Raw genomic sequence first — 7,393 nt, 5'->3', positions numbered from 1 at the left:
TGGACACAGGAAGCTTGAAAATGCCGTTAGTTTCAGCTCAAATACTTACCAGAATTGAAAGTTAAGTGAGTTGGAAGTTGGTGCTTCTGCAGTAAAGAAACAGAATTTTCTGCAGAAACCATCAATCTTCAAAAATTCATTTCTCCCAAAATACTCATCAATAAATTCTGAATTTTTCATGAGATGCTCAAAACACAGTAAAGTTTCATGCAAAAATAGTTTCATTCAAGTATATGACCTGGGATGCTCCCAGAAACTGATTCTTTCTACTGTCATGTATGCAGAAATTCTGCCTTAAACATTTTCAACAACCTTACTTATCAAAAACCACATTCGAACTTATAACCCTTCCAAAATCACACGTTTAACCTCTTTCCAGTTATTCAAAATTGTCTTCATTGCCAACACAGCCCAAGAACCCAAAATCAATAATTCCCACGATGTCAAGTACTTAAGCATCATCAAACATTTTCTTTTCTACACTATGCCAAGCATAATTTTCCATATACACTCATCATCATTCAAACACACAATAACTCATTAATTCACACCAGCAAGCTCAGCAACAAAAGTAACACCATTTATTCTATCCCTTACAACATTCAGTACGCACAATCATCAAATCAATCACCAACTACATTTATAATTCAACTCAATTCCATCCATATCAGAGAAAACAATATCAATTACAACTTCAAACACTCACAACAAAGCCCAAAGACATTCGCAGCCACATTTAATTCCAGTCATAGCTCAAAATATTCACAACAACTAACAAATTTCAAATGCATTTCAGGCCATTCATGTCAATTAAAAAATTCTAAACCATTTGTTAACCATTTGCACTTATTCAAATAACTTGGTGGGCATTCTAAATTAAAAACGTTAAATCCCCTACCTCAATGTCGCATTAACAACGCAATCAAACCAACCAGTAGCCTTGGTGACATTTTTCCTGTGAGTTCCCTTCCTCTGGCAACAGCACAACAGCTCGGAACCTATGTAGCAGCACCAGAATCATCAAGAGCAGCTCCAGAAATTGGTTCCTAGCGACTCCAATGGCAGCAACAGTGACAAGGTTAAACGGCCTCCTCTTTTTTCTGGTCTTGGATCCCAGTGGCAAAGGCTCCAGCAACTCTGAAACTTGAAGTAGAGGCAGAAAAGAGCTAGAATAGCAGCGGCGATCTTGAACCCAACAAACAGCAACGGCAGTGGTGTTTTCTCAGATTTTAGAAACCAGAAGCAGCAGCAAAACAACGACTCCTTCCCTTGATTCTCGCGACGCTCCTCATCTCTGTACACACAGTAGCAACAGCTTCCTCCGATGGCACCAAGGCACGACGGCGACGGAAGGCACGGCGACACAACTTCAGGCAGTGGGTCGCACTCCTCCTTGTGTCACTGACTCACGTCCTCCTTCCTGAACGTCGCGCGTTCTCTCTCTCTGCTGGTCCTCGACGGCGATGGCTCCAAGGGAGATGACGAGCAAGGACGGCGGTGGCTCCTCGTGGTGGTCGCCCTCCTCTGTTCGGCGATGTTAGTGGAAGGACGGGCTTGGTGGGAGGCAGAACGACGACTGGGCAGCGACGATCGGTTGGCTTCGACGGCGAGCAAGACGCGGCTGGGTGTGACGGAGTGCGGTGGCGGCGCTGCTCCTCCCTCTTCTTCGCTGGCGCTCTCTCTTCCTGTCTTCTCCATATGTGTGCGTGCGTGTGTATAGCGAGGAAATGAGTGTGAGTTCGTTGGTGAGGCTGAGAGTGAGAGAGGTAAGTCTCTGTGTGTGTCATGTGGTGAGGGTAACAACGCTGACTTGGGGATTAAGGGTGGGTATGTTAGCTGAAGAGGGTGAAGGAGGGGTGGGGTGCGGCTGAGGCAGAGGGAAGCTAGGGTTAGGGTTTCTCAATTTGGGAATTAGGGTTTTTGATTCAATTTGGGAATTTAGGTTTAGAAATTAGGATTTTATAAAAGAATATGGATAGTTATGAATAGATATTTTGATAAAATTGAATAGTAGAGTAATTTTAGAATCAAATATACTCTGTTAAAAATATTTAGGAACATTATTTATAAACATATTGCTAAGTTTAATCAATTATTTCTAATTTAAATTATAAAATGAACAAGTTAATTATATTTTGTGAAGTACAATTTAAATTCAAATAAAATTTTCTAGATTAAATCATACAAATCTCTATTATTTTTCTATCTCTGAAAATAATTAATTATAATAAAAATTGTACATAAATATTAATTGACTTATAAAGATTTAAAATCAAAACCAAAGCATGTAAGCCAAGAGTTCTGAACCAGTTTCAAAACCAAAATTATTTAAGTAAAAAAAAAAAACCCAATTTCTTTTCATTCTTAAATCAGAAACTCTCCCAAAGGTACTTCTTTAACTAAACTTCAAAACATAGGCCCCTTCATATTTAAATCAATCAGGTAACATGAACTTTTATTAAACAGTTTAACTCAAAACACCAATTTCTTAATAAATCATGAACCAATTGATAGAACCTCTCAAGTCCAAATCTTTTTCTAAATCACATTTTAAAACAGAATCTGGATTTTTCGAAAATTCGGCAGCATCTCCCCTAAAACTTGGACCTTGCCACCCTTTCGGGTTCCCTCTTTCTCAACAAGTCTCCCCCTTTCCTCAACAACTACCAAATAAGAGGTTCTCAAATCAATCAAAAAATTCACAATTTTCAATAGCCAACAGTTCGGTCATAACCTACAATTCCCACATAACCCATCAATTCAACTTTCACCTCATCAATTCGTAACCAACTTTCACTTATCATAGGATTCTTTCAAAATTAAACTCAATAAACTAGTATTCCAAGAAACTTGGTGTTGAGGTAATTTGGTCACAATAAAAACTTGTACTATCTCTCTTAAAATTCTGTTATTGTTTCCTAAGAAAATGCAAAAAACAGCAGCAAGTAGTAAGTTTGATAAATTACTTAAAAATCCAGTTTTCACCCAATGCCTTTCAAAATTCACGACCTCAAACAAGACTCTTTTAGATTTTTATTGAATCAAATTCCAGATTAATACCAAGTCATATGAAAAAGTTATGAAGTGAGAAACACAGCCAGGCCTTTTAGAATTCGGTTTCCAAAATCCAGTGAGTTATCCATACTCTTTTCAACATATCTACTTGGTTAAATAGGATATTGACATGAAATTTAAAATGAAGATTGTGGACACAGGAAACTTGAAAATGCCGTTGGTTTCAGCTCAAATACTTACCAGAATTGAAAGTTAAGTGAGTTGGAAGTTGGTGCTTCTGCAGTAAAGAAACAGAATTTTCTGCAGAAACCATCAATCTTCAAAAATTCATTTCTCCCAAAATACTCATCAACAAATTCTGAATTTTTTATGAGATGCTCAAAACACAGTAAAGTTTCATGCAAAAATAGTTTCATTCAAGTATATGACCTGGGATGCTCCCAGAAATTGATTCTTTCTACTGTCACGTATGCAGAAATTCTGCCTTAAACATTTTCAACAACCTTACTTATCAAAAACCACATTCGAACTTATAACCCTTCCAAAATCACACGTTTAACCTCTTTCCAGTTATTCAAAATTGTCTTCATTGCCAACACAGCCCAAGAACCCAAAATCATAATTTCCCACGATGTCAAGTACTTAAGCATCATCAAACCTTTTCTTTTCTACACTATGCCAAGCATAATTTTCCATATACACTCATCATCATTCAAACACACAATAACTCATCAATTCACACCAGCAAGCTCAGCAACAAAAGTAACACCATTTATTCTATCCCTTACAACATTCAATACGCACAATTATCAAATCAATCACCAACTACAGTTATAATTCAACTCAATTTCATCCATATCAGAGAAAACAATATCAATTACAACTTCAAACACTCATAACAAAGCCCAAAGACATTCGCAGCCACATTTAATTCCAGTCACAGCTCAAAATATTCACAACAACTAACAAATTTCAAATGCAATTCAGGCCATTCATGTCAATTAAAAAATTCTAAACCATTTGTTAACCATTTGCACTTATTCAAATAACTTGGTGGGCATTCTAAATTAAAAACGTTAAATCCCCTACCTCAATGTCGCATTAACAACGCAATCAAACCAACCAGCAGCCTTGGTGACGTTTTTCCTATGAGTTCCCTTCCTCTGGCAACAGCACAACAGCTCGGAACCTATGTAGCAGCACCAGAATCATCAAGAGCAGCTCCAGAAATTGGTTCCTAGCGACTCCAATGGCAGCAACAGTGACAAGGTTAAACGACCTCCTCTTCTTTCTGTTCTTCGATCCCAGTGGCAAAGGCTCCAGCAACTCTGAAACTTGAAGTAGAGGCAGAACAGAGCTAGAATAGCAGCAGCGATCTTGAATCCAACAAACAGCAGCGGCAGTGGTGTTTTCTCAGATTTTAGAAACCAGAAGCAGCGGTAAAACAACGACTCCTTCCCTTGATTCTCGCGACGCTCCTCATCTCTGTACACACAGTAGCAACAGCTTCCTCCGATGGCACCAAGGCACGACGGCGACGGAAGGCACGGCGGCACAACTTCACGCAGTGGGTCGCACTCCTCCTTACGTCACTGACTCACGTCCTCCTTCCTGAAAGTCACGCGTTCTCTCTCTCTGCTGGTCCTCGACGGCGATGGCTCCAAGGGAGATGACGAGCAAGGACGGCGGTGGCTCCTCGTGGTGGTCGCCCTCCTCTGTTCGGCGATGTCAGTGGCAGGACGGGCTTGGTGGGAGGCAGAACGACGACTGGGCAGCGACGATCGGCGTGGCTTCGACGGCGAGCAAGACGCGGCTGGGTGTGACGGAGTGCGGTGGCGGCGCTGCTCCTCCCTCTTCTTCGCTGGCGCTCTCTCTTCCTGTCTTCTCCATATGTGTGCGTGCGTGTGTATAGTGAGGAAATGAGTGTGAGTTCGTTGGTGAGGCTGAGAGTGAGAGAGGTAAGTCTCTGTGTGTGTCATGTGGTGAGGGTAACAGCGCTGACTTGGGTATTAAGGGTGGGTATGTTAGCTGAAGAGGGTGAAGTAGGGGTGGGGTGCGGCTGAGACAGAGGGAAGCTAGGGTTAGGGTTTCTCAATTTGGGAATTAGGGTTTCTGATTCAATTTGGGAATTTAGGTTTAGGAATTAGGATTTTATAAAAGAATATGGATAGTTATGAATAGATATTTTGATAAAATTGAATAGTAGAGTAATTTTAGAATCAAATATACTTTGTTAAAAATATTTATGAACATTATTTATCAACATATTGCTAAGTTCAATCAATTATTTCTAATTTAAATTATAAAATGAACAAGTTAATTATATTTTGTGAAGTACAATTTAAATTCAAATAAAATTTTCTAGATTAAATCATACAAATCTCTATTATTTTTCTATCTCTGAAAATAATTAATTATAATAAAAATTGTACATAAATATTAATTGACTTAAACTTAAAGTATTTATAAATATCAATCTAATCATTTTTAATAAAATCATTTTCTAGGAGTTCAAATAATAACATAATTCATTCAAAATAGAATTTATTTAAATTAAATTATACAAATCTTCTTATTTTTCAATTATCAAAATTATAATTTCAATTATACCAAAGATCCAATAAAGATTATATAAAAATTCTAATTACTTTAAACTCCAATTATCATGAAACTTCATTTAATTATCTTTAATAAAATAGTTTTCCTAAAATGAAATTATCAATAAATAAAATAAATCACAAATAACTAATTATTTAATTTTCAAAAACTAGGGTTGTTACAGCTTCCAACAATGCTTGAATCTCCAAAATTCCCAATTGATTGCACCAAGCTTGGATGGAGTGTCCAACAAGCTATGATCTCCCAACAAGAAAAACAAAAAGCAAACAAGAATAACATATTCACAATATCAACATATTCACATATTCACATTAACCAAAAGCAAGCAACATATGTACAATAAACTAAAAATAAGCTATTCACACTATTTACATACACACAATAGCCACTAACAACACCATTGCAACTCCCCAGTAATGGCGCCAAAAATTTGATGAAGCGAGAATTGCACCGGTTCGGAATTTCTCAATAGAAGGATACGCGGTTCGTTGCAAGTATAGACTAAACCGGCAATCAACTCTCACAATCAAATTTAAATTCAAAAGATAGTCACAATACAAAACAAATTATAACCGACAGTATTTAACTCCCAGGTCGTCTTTCCTAGGAGTTGCAATTAAGTGTCATGTTATTGGCTATGGGAGGAAATGGGGATTGGATGACAAGATATGCAAGAAATATAAATAGCAAGAAATTAAATGAACATGCAAGAAGGCTCTTGGTGAGAGTTGGGGAATTAAGGATTCCTATCCTATTTGTGGACCACAAACATGGTAATTGTGTGTGAATTAATCCCAATTAGTCAACCCTACATCGAGGATAAGTCAAAAGGGCATAATTGATTTCAATCCCTAAGTCCTAGTCAATACTAGTGAGTCACTTAGAGTCAAGGGAAACCAAACCAATTAACAATCCTCACACAATGCGGAATGGACATCCACATACAACTCAATTTCACCCAAACACCCAATTTCTCAACCAAGAGTGTGAAAACTAAACATGCAAGAAATTAAACATCAAAGCAATAAAAGTCAAAGCAATTAAATGTAAGGAAAGGAAACTTAAAATGCAAGAAACCTCTTGGCAAGTAATTGAGAGCTAAGGTTACCTATCCTAGTGATGATTATGAAGAGTTAATCCTACTTAGTCAACCTTACATCAAAGATAAGTCAAATAGGCATAGTTGATTTCAATCCATAAGTCCTAGGTCAACACTAAGGGTCACTTAGAGTCAATGGAAACCAAATCAACTAACTACTCTAATGTATCAACAAGAATGGACATCAATGACACAACGGTCACCAAAGTCATCAATTTCAAGCCAATAGTGGAGAAAAATTATGTAAAAACCAAGCCAAGCGTTTTATCAAACACTTGGTGTGTATGAAAATAAAATAACATTAAATTTCATTAAAAAAAAAAGCTAACTACCAAAAGCAAGGAAATGATAACAACAACTAAGGAAAGCAATAAATGAGCATAAAACATAAATTTCATTAAATATAAATTAAAATAACAAAGAGTGTTCTTAACATGAAAAGTGACATAAAAGAGAAATTAACAAAAGAGATGAAGAAGATAAAGACAAGAAAGTATAGAAACATAAATGAAACTACATTAAAACAAAAATTAAAAGTAGAAATTCCAAGGAAATTAAGCTAAGAAACCCTAATTCTAAAGAGAAGGGGGAGCTTCTCTCTCTAGAATACAAACTACATAATGCTTGATACAGCACTCAATCAACTTCAGAAAGTCCCAA

The 7,393-nt window shown here is 37.0% G+C and overlaps 1 long non-coding RNA gene across 1 annotated transcript in view; it reads right to left on the bottom strand.

The window, feature by feature from the left end:
- Window positions 1-5,151, bottom strand: part of LOC110272025 — an 8,800-nt gene extending 3,649 nt beyond the window's left edge. The window contains exon 1 of the long non-coding RNA XR_002362947.1: window positions 4,105-5,151. This is a non-coding gene — a long non-coding RNA (uncharacterized LOC110272025). The remainder of the gene's footprint in view (window positions 1-4,104) is intronic.

Source organism: Arachis ipaensis, chromosome B05 (genome assembly GCF_000816755.2).
Source record: "Arachis ipaensis cultivar K30076 chromosome B05, Araip1.1, whole genome shotgun sequence".
NCBI lineage: Eukaryota > Viridiplantae > Streptophyta > Magnoliopsida > Fabales > Fabaceae > Arachis > Arachis ipaensis.
This window is presented reverse-complemented; position numbering and strand designations above follow the sequence as displayed.